Below are 16276 nucleotides of genomic sequence, written 5' to 3'. Positions count from 1 at the left end.
TGCTGGTAATTGTAGTCCAAATTATGCTGCATGGGCTTGAAAGTTCACTCCCCCAGTGGGTTCCGCTGCCTCCGTTCAGTAAAAATGTCATACCCATCAGGTGTGAGGCCCTGCCATGCTGTCATCCGCTTGCAAGTATCGCACTCTGGTGCAGGCGCCCTCCGTTCAACCGAGCGCTCCAGTCCTGAGCACTCGAGACCCGCCTTAGCAAGCGGTGGGGCTTTTCCGTGGCTGGTTTAGCCACTAAACACAAATTACACGAGTTGCCCTCATAGGAATTGCCGCACACGGAGAGATCCGCACTCACACCAAAGGCTGCAGAGCTTCAGAACCAGGTGGCTGCCCTCACGTCTGCCATACGCGTTTCAAGCATTACGCTCTTGATCACTGGCTGGCTGAACACAGGAGGCGGAATTCGAAGAACAAATTTATTTAAATGTGAAGCCCCGCCCTAGTGGGCGCGGTAGCATGCTGGTAATTGTAATCCAAATTATGCTGCATGGGCTTGAAAGTTCACTCCCCCAGTGGGTTCCGCTGCCTCCGTTCAGTAAAAATGTCATACCCATCAGGTGTGAGGCCCTGCCATGCTGTCATCCGCTTGCAAGTATCGCACTCTGGTGCAGGCGCCCTCCGTTCAACCGAGCGCTCCAGTCCTGAGCACTCGAGACCTGCCTTAGCAAGCGGTGGGGCTTTTCCGTGGCTGGACTAGCCACTAAACACAAATTACACGAGTTGCCCTCATAGGAATTGCCGCACACGGAGAGGTCCGCACTCACACCAAAGGCTGCAGAGCTTCAGAACCAGGTGGTTGCCCTCACGTCTGCCATACGCGTTTCAAGCATTACGCTCTTGATCACTGGCTGGCTGAACACAGGAGGCGGAATTCGAAGAACATATTTATTTAAATGTGAAGCCCCGCCCTAGTGGGCGCGGTAGCATGCTGGTAATTGTTGTCCAAATTATGCTGCATGGGCTTGAAAGTACACTCCCCCAGTGGGTTCCGCTGCCTCCGTTCAGTAAAAATGTCATACCCATCAGGTGTGAAGCCCTGCCATGCTGTCATCCGCTTGCAAGTATCGCACTCTGGTGCAGGCGCCCTCCGTTCAACCGAGCGCTCCAGTCCTGAGCACTCGAGACCCTCCTTAGCAAGCGGTGGGGCTTTTCCGTGGCTGGACTAGCCACTAAACACAAATTACATGAGTTGCCCTCATAGGAATTGCCGCACACGGAGAGATCCGCACTCACACCAAAGGCTGCAGAGCTTCAGAACCAGGTGGCTGCCCTCACGTCTGCCATACGCGTTTCAAGCATTACGCTCTTGATCACTGGCTGGCTGAACACAGGAGGCAGAATTCGAAGAACAAATTTATTTAAATGTGAAGCCCCGCCCTAGTGGGCGCGGTAGCATGCTGGTAATTGTAGTCCAAATTATGCTGCATGGGCTTGAAAGTTCACTCCCCCAGTGGGTTCCGCTGCCTCCGTTCAGTAAAAATGTCATACCCATCAGGTGTGAGGCCCTGCCATGCTGTCATCCGCTTGCAAGTATCGCACTCTGGTGCAGGCGCCCTCCGTTCAACCGAGCGCTCCAGTCCTGAGCACTCGAGACCCGCCTTAGCAAGCGGTGGGGCTTTTCCGTGGCTGGACTATCCACTAAAAACAAATTACACGAGTTGCCCTCATAGGAATTGCCGCACACGGAGAGATCCGCACTCACACCAAAGGTTGCGGAGCTCCAGAACAAGGTGGCTGCCCTCACGTCTGCCATACGCGTTTCAAGCATTATGCTCTTGATCACTGGCTGGCTGAACACAGGAGGCGGAATTCGAAGAACAAATTTATTTAAATGTGAAGCCCCGCCCTAGTGGGCGCGGTAGCATGCTGGTAATTGTAGTCCAAATTATGCTGCATGGGCTTGAAAGTTCACTCCCCCAGTGGGTTCCGCTGCCTCCGTTCAGTAAAAATGTCATACCCATCAGGTGTGAGGCCCTGCCATGCTGTCATCCGTTTGCAAGTATCGCACTCTGGTGCAGGCACCCTCCGTTCAACCGAGCGCTCCAGTCCTGAGCACTCGAGACCCGCCTTAGCAAGCGGTGGGGCTTTTCCGTGGCTGGACTAGCCACTAAACACAAATTACACGAGTTGCCCTCATAGGAATTGCCACACACGGAGAGATCCGCACTCACACCAAAGGCTGCAGAGCTTCAGAACCAGGTGGCTGCCCTCACGTCTGCCATACGTGTTTCAAGCATTACGCTGTTGATCACTGGCTGGCTGAACACAGGAGGCGGAAATCGAAGAACAAATTTATTTAAATGTGAAGCCCCGCCCTAGTGGGCGCGGTAGCATGCTGGTAATTGTAGTCCAAATTATGCTGCATGGGCTTGAAAGTTCACTCCCCCAGTGGGTTCCGCTGCCTCCGTTCAGTAAAAATGTCATACCCATCAGGTGTGAGGCCCTGCCATGCTGTCATCCGCTTGCAAGTATCGCACTCTGGTGCAGGCGCCCTCCGTTCAACCGAGCGCTCCAGTCCTGAGCACTCGAGACCCGCCTTAGCAAGCGGTGGGGCTTTTCCGTGGCTGGACTAGCCACTAAACAAAAAATTACACGAGTTGCCCTCATAGAAATTGCCGCACACGGAGCAATCCGCATTCACACCAAAGGCTGCAGAGCTTCAGAACCAGGTGGTTGCCCTCACGTCTGCCATACGCGTTTCAAGCATTATGCTCTTGATCACTGGCTGGCTGAACACAGGAGGCGGAATTCGAAGAACAAATTTATTTAAATTTGATGCCCCGCCCTAGTGGGCGCGGTAGCATGGTGGTAATTGTAGTCCAAATTATGCTGCATGGGCTTGAAAGTTCACTCCCCCAGTGGGTTCCGCTGCCTCCGTTCAGTAAAAATGTCATACCCATCAGGTGTGAGGCCCTGCCATGCTGTCATCCGCTTGCAAGTATCGCACTCTGGTGCAGGCGCCCTCCGTTCAACCGAGCGCTCCAGTCCTGAGCACTCGAGACCCGCCTTAGCAAGCGGTGGGGCTTTTCCGTGGCTGGACTAGCCACTAAACACAAATTACACGAGTTGCCCTCATAGGAATTGCCGCACACGGAGAGATCCGCACTCACACCAAAGGCTGCAGAGCTTCAGAACCAGGTGGTTGCCCTCACGTCTGCCATACGCGTTTCAAGCATTATGCTCTTGATCACTGGCTGGCTGAACACAGGAGGCGGAATTCGAAGAACAAATTTATTTAAATTTGATGCCCCGCCCTAGTGGGCGCGGTAGCATGGTGGTAATTGTAGTCCAAATTATGCTGCATGGGCTTGAAAGTTCACTCCCCCAGTGGGTTCCGCTGCCTCCGTTCAGTAAAAATGTCATACCCATCAGGTGTGAGGCCCTGCCATGCTGTCATCCGCTTGCAAGTATCGCACTCTGGTGCAGGCGCCCTCCGTTCAACCGAGCGCTCCAGTCCTGAGCACTCGAGACCCGCCTTAGCAAGCGGTGGGGCTTTTCCGTGGCTGGACTATCCACTAAAAACAAATTACACGAGTTGCCCTCATAGGAATTGCCGCACACGGAGAGATCCCCACTCACACCAAAGGCTGCAGAGCTTCAGAACCAGGTGGCTGCCCTCACGTCTGCCATACGCGTTTCAAGCATTACGCTCTTGATCACTGGCTGGCTGAACACAGGAGGCGGAATTCGAAGAACAAATTAATTTAAATGTGAAGCCCCGCCCTAGTGGGCGCGGTAGCATGCTGGTAATTGTAGTCCAAATTATGCTGCATGGGCTTGAAAGTTCACTCCCCCAGTGGGTTCCGCTGCCTCCGTTCAGTAAAAATGTCATACCCATCAGGTGTGAGGCCCTGCCATGCTGTCATCCGCTTGCAAGTATCGCACTCTGGTGCAGGCGCCCTCCGTTCAACCGAGCGCTCCAGTCCTGAGCACTCGAGACCCGCCTTAGCAAGCGGTGGGGCTTTTCCGTGGATGGACTAGCCACTAAACATAAATTACACGAGTTGCCCTCATAGGAATTGCCGCACACAGAGAGATCCGCACTCACACCAAAGGCTGCAGAGCTTCAGAACCAGGTGGTTGCCCTCACGTCTGCCATACGCGTTTCAAGCATTACGCTCTTGATCACTGGCTGGCTGAACACAGGAGGCGGAATTCGAAGAACAAATTTATTTAAATGTGAAGCCCCGCCCTAGTGGGCGCGGTAGCATGCTGGTAATTGTTGTCCAAATTATGCTGCATGGGTTTGAAAGTTCACTCCCCCAGTGGGTTCCGCTGCCTCCGTTCAGTAAAAATGTCATACCCATCAGGTGTGAGGCCCTGCCATGCTGTCATCCGTTTGCAAGTATCGCACTCTGGTGCAGGCACCCTCCGTTCAACCGAGCGCTCCAGTCCTGAGCACTCAAGACCCGCCTTAGCAAGCGGTGGGGCTTTTCCGTGGCTGGACCAGCCACTAAACACAAATTACACGAGTTGCCCTCATAGGAATTGCCGCACACAGAGAGATCCGCACTCACACCAAAGGCTGCAGAGCTTCAGAACCAGGTGGCTGCCCTCACGTCTGCCATACGCGTTTCAAGCATTACGCTCTTGATCACTGGCTGGCTGAACACAGGAGGCAGAATTCGAAGAACAAATTTATTTAAATGTGAAGCCCCGCCCTAGTGGGCGCGGTAGCATGCTGGTAATTGTAGTCCAAATTATGCTGCATGGGCTTGAAAGTTCACTCCCCCAGTGGGTTCCGCTGCCTCCGTTCAGTAAAAATGTCATACCCATCAGGTGTGAGGCCCTGCCATGCTGTCATCCGCTTGCAAGTATCGCACTCTGGTGCAGGCGCCCTCCGTTCAACCGAGCGCTCCAGTCCTGAGCACTCGAGACCCGCCTTAGCAAGCGGTGGGGCTTTTCCGTGGCTGGACTAGCCACTAAACACAAATTACACGAGTTGCCCTCATAGGAATTGCCGCACACGGAGAGATCCGCACTCACACCAAAGGCTGCAGAGCTTCAGAACCAAGTGGCTGCCCTCACGTCTGCCATACGCGTTTCAAGCATTACGCTCTTGATCACTGGCTGGCTGAACACAGGAGGCAGAATTCGAAGAACAAATTTATTTAAATGTGAAGCCCCGCCCTAGTGGGCGCGGTAGCATGCTGGTAATTGTAGTCCAAATTATGCTGCATGGGCTTGAAAGTTCACTCCCCAGTGGGTTCCGCTGCCTCCGTTCAGTAAAAATGTCATACCAATCAGGTGTGAGGCCCTGCCATGCTGTCATCCGCTTGCAAGTATCGCACTCTGGTGCAGGCGCCCTCCGTTCAACCGAGCGCTCCAGTCCTGAGCACTCGAGACCCGCCTTAGCAAGCGGTGGGGCTTTTCCGTGGCTGGACTAGCCACTAAACACAAATTACACGAGTTGCCCTCATAGGAATTGCCGCACACGGAGAGATCCGCACTCACACCAAAGGCTGCAGAGCTTCAGAACCAGGTGGTTGCTCTCACGTATGCCATACGCGTTTCAAGCATTACGCTCTTGATCACTGGCTGGCTGAACACAGGAGGCGGAATTCAAAGAACAAATTAATTTAAATGTGAAGCCCCGCCCTAGTGGGCGCGGTAGCATGCTGGTAATTGTAGTCCAAATTATGCTGCATGGGCTTGAAAGTTCACTCCCCCAGTGGGTTCCGCTGCCTCCGTTCAGTAAAAATGTCATACCCATCAGGTGTGAGGCCCTGCCATGCTGTCATCCGCTTGCAAGTATCGCACTCTGGTGCAGGCGCCCTCCGTTCAACCGAGCGCTCCAGTCCTGAGCACTCAAGACCCGCCTTAGCAAGCGGTGGGGCTTTTCCGTGGCTGGACCAGCCACTAAACACAAATTACACGAGTTGCCCTCATAGGAATTGCCGCACACAGAGAGATCCGCACTCACACCAAAGGCTGCAGAGCTTCAGAACCAGGTGGCTGCCCTCACGTCTGCCATACGCGTTTCAAGCATTACGCTCTTGATCACTGGCTGGCTGAACACAGGAGGCGGAATTCGAAGAACAAATTTATTTAAATGTGAAGCCCCGCCCTAGTGGGCGCGGTAGCATGCTGGTAAGTGTAGTCCAAATTATGCTGCATGGGCTTGAAAGTTCACTCCCCCAGTGGGTTCCGCTGCCTCCGTTCAGTAAAAATGTCATACCCATCAGGTGTGAGGCCCTGCCATGCTGTCATCCGCTTGCAAGTATCGCACTCTGGTGCTGGCGCCCTCCGTTCAACCGAGCGCTCCAGTCCTGAGCACTCGAGACCCGCCTTAGCAAGCGGTGGGGCTTTTCCGTGGCTGGACTAGCCACTAAACAAAAAATTACACGAGTTGCCCTCATAGGAATTGCCGCACACGGAGAGATCCGCACTCACACCAAAGGCTGCAGAGCTTCAGAACCAGGTAGTTGCCCTCACGTCTGCCATACGCGTTTCAAGCATTATGCTCTTGATCACTGGCTGGCTGAACACAGGAGGCGGAATTCGAAGAACAAATTTATTTAAATGTGAAGCCCCGCCCTAGTGGGCGCGGTAGCATGCTGGTAATTGTAGTCCAAATTATGCTGCATGGGCTTGAAAGTTCACTCCCCCAGTGGGTTCCGCTGCCTCCGTTCAGTAAAAATGTCATACCCATCAGGTGTGAGGCCCTGCCATGCTGTCATCCGCTTGCAAGTATCGCACTCTGGTGCAGGCGCCCTCCGTTCAACCGAGCGCTCCAGTCCTGAGCACTCGAGACCCGCCTTAGCAAGCGGTGGGGCTTTTCCGTGGCTGGACTAGCCACTAAACACAAATTACACGAGTTGCCCTCATAGGAATTGCCGCACACGGAGAGATCCGCACTCACACCAAAGGCTGCAGAGCTTCAGAACCAGGTGGCTGCCCTCACGTCTGCCATACGCGTTTCAAGCATTACGCTCTTGATCACTGGCTGGCTGAACACAGGAGGCGGAATTCGAAGAACAAATTTATTTAAATGTGAAGCCCCGCCCTAGTGGGTGCGGTAGCATGCTGGTAATTGTAGTCCAAATTATGCTGCATGGGCTTGAAAGTTCACTCCCCCAGTGGGTTCCGCTGCCTCCGTTCAGTAAAAATGTCATACCCATCAGGTGTGAGGCCCTGCCATGCTGTCATCCGCTTGCAAGTATCGCATTCTGGTGCAGGCGCCCTCCGTTCAACCGAGCGCTCCAGTCCTGAGCACTCGAATTCCGCCTCCTGTGTTCAGCCAGCCAGTGATCAATAGCGTAATGCTTGAAACGCGTATGGCAGACGTGAGGGCAGCCACCTGGTTCTGAAGCTCTGCAGCCTTTGGTGTGAGTGCGGATCTCTCCGTGTGCGGCAATTCCTATGAGGGCAACTCGTGTAATTTTTATATATATATATATATATATATATATATATATATATATGTTTTAAAATGATCTTCTTTTTTAGTTACATTAATTATTTATAAATTTTAAGTTTAAGTACTTACCTGTTTGTAGATAGGAATTTGATATTCTGGCATTCTATATTTTTACCTCAATATTTTGGCAAGTCGATATTTTGGCTGTCGATATTCTGTCAGTGATCCAGCACTGATTGTGCCACCCACATGAGAAGCCCTAAAATGGCGTCTCGAGCCTGCCACTGCAGTGCCTGTGTGCAGTCTAGGAACTGCCGTGTCCTCCTGGTCAGTGTCCACACTGACCAGGCCTAACCCTTCCCTTTTTGTGCACATTAGTCACCCCTATGGAAGGCCCAAGGTACCCCCCTGGGCAGGGTGCAGTGTATGTATAAGGTAGAGCATGTACTAGTGCAGGTGACATGCTCTGATAGTGAATGCCAGAATTTAATAACACATCTTTTAGGAAAGGTTGTTTTTAAATCCTGTGTTTGAGAACATCACTTTTAGATAGTTGCTGTTCTCTTGTCTGACCCTTCTGTGTGCCTTGGCCTGTTTGTGTATTGACTGTCTGGTTTGAGAGTGACAGGGTCTGGGAATTCTCCAGGAGGCTGGCTGAGTCAGCCCTAGGCTGAATGACTGCATTTGCAACCTGAGTGGTGGGATGAGTTAGCACCTGGGCCTGAATAGGGCTGTGCCTGCCTGCCACAATGCTGGCTCCACCTCCTGCTGGGCGGCTGATGACCCTGCCCCTCACTCTGAAAGGAAAAGAGAAGCATTAGCATATAGCCAGGTTCTGAGCTGGGATGGTGCAGTGAGATAAATAACGGTGATGGATCAAGCCCTGATCTTTGGACTGGGTAAGAGTGGTCTGCTTAATTCAGACACTCTGTTCATCACCACCCCCTTTTCTGAATCGATTTTGGCCACTATAGGTGTGGCAGGGTATACTCAGACATGAGTCCCTTTCTCACTGCACCATCAGGATTCAAGCAAGCCGGGCCGAAGACGGCTGAAATGCCAGAAACCGGTCCCCGGTAGCTTGTCTCCTTTCTGGTGAAGAATTGGCTTGGTAGTTTAGTCTGCCCTGTTCCCATGATGCACTGGGCCAGGGACAGACTGATTTGCATATAGCCAGGTTCTGAGCTGGGATGGTGCAGTGAGATAAATAACGGTGATGGATCAAGCCCTGATCTTTGGACTGGGTAAGAGTGGTCTGCTTAATTCAGACACTCTGTTCATCACCACCCCCTTTTCTGAATCGATTTTGGCCACTATAGGTGTGGCAGGGTATACGCAGACATGAGTCCCTTTCTCACTGCACCATCAGGATTCAAGCAAGCCGGGCCGAAGACGGCTTAAATGCCAGAAACCGGTCCCCGGTAGCTTGTCTCCTTTCTGGTGAAGAATTGGCTTGGTAGTTTAGTCTGCCCTGTTCCCATGATGCACTGGGCCAGGGACAGACTGATTTGCATATAGCCAGGTTCTGAGCTGGGATGGTGCAGTGAGATAAATAACGGTGATGGATCAAGCCCTGATCTTTGGACTGGGTAAGAGTGGTCTGCTTAATTCAGACACTCTGTTCATCACCACCCCCTTTTCTGAATCGATCTCTCCGTGTGCGGCAATTCCTATGAGGGCAACCCGTGTAATTTATATATATATATATATATATATATATATATATATATATATATATGTTTTAAAATGATCTTCTTTTTTAGTTACATTAATTATTTATATATTTTAAGTTCATTTAAGTATTTTAAGTATGTTTAAATTAATTATATTTATTATTATATTACTTCAAAATTACTTTTAAGATATTGAAAAAATTCGAGATTTTCACTGTCTTTATTATTTTCTATTGATATTTTGGAGTCGATATTATTGTACTTACCTGTTTGTAGATAGGAATTTGATATTCTGGCATTCTATATTTTTCCCTCGATATTTTGGCAAGTCGATATTTTGACTGTCGATATTCTGTCAGTGATCCAGCACTGATTGTGCCACCCACATGAGTAGCCCTAAAATGGCGTCTCGGGCCTGCCACTGCAGTGCCTGTGTGCAGTCTAGGAACTGCCGTGTCCTCCTGGTCAGTGTCCACACTGACCAGGCCTAACCCTTCCCTTTTTGTGCACATTAGTCACCCCTATGGAAGGCCCAAGGTACCCCCCTGGGCAGGGTGCAGTGTATGTATAAGGTAGAGCATGTACTAGTGCAGGTGACATGCTCTGATAGTGAATGGCAGCCATTTTCGTTTTTCACTATTGTAAGGCTATCTTGCTCCATAGATTAACATGGGGCATGCTGGCTACGGTGGCTTCCAGCATTTCTTCCCATAGGAACAAGATAGGACATAAGTATCTAGTATCCCTGAACTCAGAATTTAATAACACATCTTTTAGGAAAGGTTGTTTTTAAATCCTGTGTTTGAGAACATCACTTTTAGATAGTTGCTGTTCTCTTGTCTGACCCTTCTGTGTGCCTTGGCCTGTTTGTGTATTGACTGTCTGGTTTGAGAGTGACAGGGTCTGGGAATTCTCCAGGAGGCTGGCTGAGTCAGCCCTAGGCTGAATGACTGCATTTGCAACCTGAGTGGTGGGAGGAGTTAGCACCTGGGCCTGAATAGGGCTGTGTCTGCCTGCCACAATGCTGGCTCCATCTCCTGCTGGGCGGCTGATGACCCTGCCCCTCACTCTGAAAGGAAAAGAGAAGCCAGGAAAACAAAGTACTCAAGAAACACCCAGAACTGGTTCAGACCGGGCTCAGCGCCCACATGCACAAAGAGAACAAAGACTTTTAGGGGTATAAGTACGGGACCCCTGACAACAGAAGGTTAGATCATCCTGGAATCAAGAAGGAACCTCTGCCAAGGAGAAAGCTGAATCTGAAGAAGGAAGACTGTCCTGCTGTTGCTCTGCTGGACTGACCTGTTGCTTTGCTGCCAAGGAGAGGGGTAGGACTTTGCTGTTGTGCTGTGTCCCTGTCTTGAAGGAATCTCCAAGGGCCTGAGAAGAGCTGGCTCCCTGTTCTGAAGTCCCAGGAACAAAAGGACTTCACCCCAACTTCCCTGAACTCTGCTGAGAGAGTTCTGTCCTTCCTAGAGTGCTTGATCCAGTTGTGGGGCCTCTGGAAGTTGTACCTGTGCTAGGAAGCTTGAAACTAAGCTTGAGAGACTTTTGCAATTGAAAAGTGTTGCATCGCTTGCTTGCGGAGCGCATCCCCGACAGTGTGAGAAGTTTCCAGCCGCTACGAAGGTCGAGATCGTCGCAGCGCCTGTTGCCGTTGTCAGAGCCGTTGCATCCTTAGTTTGCGGGACGCACCCGATCGGTGCGGGAAGCCGAACACCGCTGCGAGTGTCGTCGCTGGGTGAGATCGCCGCACTGCTTGCTTGCGGACCGCATCACGTCACTGCGAGTGTCATCGCAGAAACAATCGCGTCGAGGTGCTGTGAGAGAGAAGATCGCCGCTGGTCCGCGCATCGTCGCCCCGGAGATCGTCGCACCTCCAAAGATCGTCGCATCGTGCCTTTGCGAGAACAAACTTCCTACAGAACCTACGCACCGGAATCCATACAAGTGGCCTTCCTCCCCATACAGACCGGATTCATCGCAACACGCCCGCTGCTGCAGTGGGGCTGTCGCATTGCCTCCCCAGGGTCTCAGGAGCAACACATCGCCCTGTTTTCCACCGCACCAGCTTCTGCTTTTGGAACTTTGTCGCAACTAAAAGGTACTGTGAGTAAACGTGACGCAACTGTGAACTTTTCACGCATCTGTGGATTATTTTATCGCAACTTAAAGAACTTACATTACAACCTTAAGAACTCTTTTGAAACCATATTCTTGAACTGTGCATGTTGGATTTTTGTCGTTTTGGTCTTGTGTAGTTTAGAATAAATACCTTTATTTTTCTAAACTGTTGTAGAGTCAGTTTGTGGTGTTTTCACTGTGTTACTGTGAGTGTTGGTACAAATACTTTACACATTGCCTCCTGAATAGCCTTGACTGCTCGTGCCAAGCTACCTAGAGGGTGAGCAGGGGTTATATCAGAGGGTTTCCTCCTTACCCTGACTAGAATCAAGGGTCACTATTTGGACAGTGGTACCTACCTCTGCCAACTAGAGACCCCCAGTTCTAACACTATTGGAGGCTGATGAATCAGTGATATATACATTAATTTGTTCCAGAATTGACTACACAAACAGCCTTTACATAGGTTTTCCCAAATTCCTGATTAATAGGTTGGAAGTCGTACAAAATGCTGCTACAGGATTGACTTTGAGATTCCCTCGTCAGTCCTCTACTTCTCAACATCTCAGGAATTTGCTTTGGTTGCCAGTGCGTAAGTATTTTCAATGTAAGACCCTTGTCTAGGTACACAGAGTATATTATGACACCAGACCTAAATGTTTAAGAGAAAGGTTTGAACAGTATAAATTAGGGAGCTAAGATATAGTATGGCCATTCTTTAAATTGAAAAAAGGGAGGTAGACCTTTTTTTGTTTTTTTATATAGCAGCAAAGGCCGAGGCCATAGCCGCAGAAGCAATTTGGGGCTTGGCCAGTCTATATTAATTGTTCCCCCACCCCCCAAATGACCCAGGCAGCTGAAGCAGCATTTATAGAAAGCTTGGTTAATCTAAACATTTGAATACGTACAATATAGTTGAAAAAAGCTACACACTGGAACTAGAGGTGTGAGCAAATAAAGCATCCTAAAGTTAAGAAGGTGAAGGGGCAATACAATGTCTTTAGATTTTGTTTTTTTTTGTCACGTTTGTGTGTTCAAAACCAGAGGTGAAATGACAGGCTATGTCTTCTGATAAATTGCTACTTATTCTTTTAACATGTGACAGTTTCACTGGGGTACAGAAAATGCAAAAAGAAAGACTGTGGTATGCCATTTTTTCTAATGCACAACCCAATTTAAATACCTGTAAATGATCTGTACAAATATTTCAAACTATATCATTGTAAGAAGTACATGTGTATTGTGACTCTGAAGTGTAATGGAAACAAAGATTTGAATAGGACCAAAACAAAGATTGGTGATGCACAGATGATAAATACTGTATTGTATTAAATTGCAGCATTTGTATAGCTCTTACTAACCCTTTTAGAGGATCTGACGTGCTTACCTTCATGGGCCTGCAAGCTACGCCATATAGAGCGTGATTGGGAGGATGCTGTATTTGTTTTGTGATCCTATGTTAGAAGTATTTCATGTCATGTGTGATGACCTCTGAGATGCAGTTATCGTGTTATGAGATTGTGCGTGTAGCAGTTTGGTGGATGATAAGGTGTGGTAGACACAGCCATGCAGTATATGGTTTCAATTCTTTTATGATTATAACAGGCCTAGCTGGTTACTGTGCTGCATTGTCCTGTCAGACATTTTTCATATAGTTGTGGGCATGAGCTGGCATGGTTGGTGGCAGAGAGAAGTGGAGAGATCTGCTGGATTTGGCATTGTTACTATCATCCCATATCTAATTTTCTAAAGTCCTTCGATTAACCAGCAGTGTGTGACAGATCTCTTCAGGTATTCCATGCTTGTTCATTTGGTGATGGCTGGTTCCTTGGCGTCACAGTGCTGGTGATGGACAACCCTTGTAGGTATATGTTGAACAACATAGGGGATATGATGGACCCCTAAGGGATGCCACAGTGTTGTGTGTAAGGAGATGATGTGATAGATGGTGCCAACACTAGTTCACAGTCACATCTGAGCGGCCAAGAGTTCAATGTACATTAGCTGAGCTCCCTTCTCACTTTTTACATATGGTATGCCAAACAAGCATTTGATGTGTGAAAATATTGCACAATTGTGCAGGACCTTGAGTCATGTTGTTCTTAAACCAGCACTTTCATGACCTTTCCTATTCCTGATACATAAGTAGTTGCCACTACATAAACCTACCAACCATTCAGATGCAATGTCTAATCAGGAAATCTCCAGGTTCCAGAATGGCATAGTGCGTTGATTAGTCTATTGGGCTTGTAATGACCTTAAGCTATATTTGGGTTATACCTAGGGCTCCCGGTTTTATGGTATGTATTTTTGGGACATTTCCGTCTGTATTTATCCATGTTTATTTTTTGTCAACTTTATCTGTATTTATCCATATTTATTATGGGATTTGTGAAAAAATAAAGCTGAAGCTGGTATATTTCCACATTTATTTAGCCAGTAAATATGCAGTCATGCTTGAATGCCTGCCAGGTTTCAGTGAAATGAACACCCGCAGAAGATCAATCAATGTACTTTTCTTGCTCGCACTTTAAAAATATGTTCTTGCGCGAGCTAGCGTCCCTGAGTTTGCCGATGAGTTTTCCTATGTAGGATTGGTAGCCGGTCGCGCTATCCTGCGTGAGGTTGCGATCGCGAACACGTCATTCGAGACCCCGAACAGGAAATAAGCATCGCGAGCGGGTGGGACAAGTGAAAACAAGATGGCGACCGCTGGGCAAGTTGGCGAGACATTTTTCAACGCGATCACGCAGAAAATATCGCGAACAGGCGGGGGAAAAAAACTTCTGTGTCTTCGCGATATTTCCGCGTGTTTACAGAGATTTTTGACATTTTCGCGATAATTTGCGGAAGTGAATTTCGCAAATTCCGCCCACCCCTAATTGAAGGTATGTGCCGCCGGCTCCTTCGTCGGGTGAGAACTGAGGACTTATCTGCCCCGGTTACCCCCAACAACAGCTGACTGCCGACCCTGTCTGGTGAGGTGAGCTGACATTTGGAGACGTCTGTTTTGGCTGGTGCGGCCGGGTAAGGGCAGTGTCAAGAAGGCAGCCCGCTGGCCTGCCTTTCCCCTTGCCCAGTAATGAGGGCTTACATTGAAGTGCCATGCAGCCTTTCTGGTGGCCTGCAAGCCACCAGATCTGCATGGTTGCATGTGCTCCGCTAGGAATGGATAATTAGTGATGACTCCGACGGGTGTAGACAGGAGAATTGTGCCCGCCACCTGGGGAGGATATATGAAAAGCAGAATGAGCACTGCCTGTTTGCTCCGCACACTATGCTCCACTGAGGTACGTTGTGGCTTGTGGGCTCACCCCCTTACAAATGAGTGTGAAGGAACAAAGTTCACTGAACAAATGATGGAAACCATATCAGTGAATGCAAATCAATTTCAACCTGCATTGAAACAACAAAAATTATCCATTAATATGCACCTTCAAGACCTTCCTATCTCACCTGCATCTCACTCAATGTTGCAACAAGCCTACACATAACAAAGGTTCCACCCTAGATCTTATCATAGCCAAATGTAACATTTTACAACTTGATGAGATAGTACCTTGCTACTAGCCAGATCACCTCCTAATCTCATTTTGCATCATGGAAAAAGTACTGATCAGAGAAGGACAACCTTGTAAGGACAAACAATGGTCTAGAGATCTGAGAAACATCAACGTAAATGTTCTTACCAATATGAGAAATCATCTTCTTTCGCAGCCCCCCAACATGTGCCAAACCTGGACGAACTCACTAATCACTACATTCATTCCATGATGGATGTTTTAAATGCACTTGTTCCTCTGTATCTCAAAAGAATCCCTAGGAAACATTTAAAACCTCGGTTCAAAGGCTCCCTTAATGAGGAACGATGTACACTTAGGCTCGCTGAAAGATCTTGGAGAACTTCTCCTTCCCTAGCTAACCTCAAACTGCTAAGGAAGACAAGAAATGCTTGTAATAAACATATACACAGCTCTAAATCTGATCAATTTATGTTGCAGCTTGACAAGGCCAAAAACAGACCTAAAAAACTTTTCAAAATCATCAATCAACAATCAAACCAACCCTCTTATCAACTCTTGACACTTAAAGACTCAATCTCAACCAGTGAGGAGTTCTCAGCCCATTCCAATGAAAAACCTAAGAAAGATCGAATTAGATTTGCAACTCTTCTTACCAGACTGACAGAATCGAGCTCACTACACCCCTGCCTCAGGGTCACCTTGGATGAGCTCTCCTCTGGTTACTTCGGTTGCCTATACTCCAAAAAATTATGCCTCTTGAAATACCTTCATAGTATAGGATGATGCTGAGTTGCTTAACATCTTAACTACATTAAAACCATCAAATCATGTCAACGATCCTATGCCCACCAAATTCTTTAAAGAGCTTACCTCATCCATTGTCTCTTTCAAGTCAAAGATTTACATAAATCTCTCACGCAAGGCCTCATTGCAGTTTGCCTCAAGATTGGACAAGTCATTTCCATACCAAAGAAACTTAAGGCAGACTTATCTGATCCTAAAATCCTCCAAAAAAATTCTAATATTATGCCCCTATCCAAAAAACTTAACAAATGCTTACATACACAACTCTGTAATCACATTGAACATTTTCAACTCCTTGACCAATACCAGTCTGGCTTCAGATCTTGACATAGTACAGAAACCACTTTAACACACATTGTGGACAATGTCCTCAGAATACTAGACCAGAACTAACCTTGCCTACTTATAATGTTGTGGTACAAAAGGGGATGGTGATGGACGGAGCATATGAACCAATCAAACACTCACACCCAGTCAAAGGAACTGGGTTTGATCCATCACCGTTCTTTAGCCCACTCTGCCACCCAAGTTCAGACATGGCTATATGCAAATCAGTCTGACCCTGTGCCTCATGGGAACAGTCCAGCCCGAACTGCCAAGCCATGCCTTCCCTGGACCGGAAACAAGCTTCCGAGGACCGGTTTCTGGCATTCAAGCCGTCCTCAGCCCGGCTTGCTTGAATCCAGTGGCAAAGTGAGCAAGGGACTCACGTCTGAGCATACCATGCCACACTTATGGCGGCCGAATGAGGTACAAAAGGGGGTGGTCATGGACGGAGC

This window comes from Lissotriton vulgaris, chromosome 6 (assembly GCF_964263255.1).
Source record: "Lissotriton vulgaris chromosome 6, aLisVul1.2, whole genome shotgun sequence".
In the NCBI taxonomy this organism is placed as follows: domain Eukaryota; kingdom Metazoa; phylum Chordata; class Amphibia; order Caudata; family Salamandridae; genus Lissotriton; species Lissotriton vulgaris.
Note: the sequence above shows the minus strand (reverse complement) of the source record.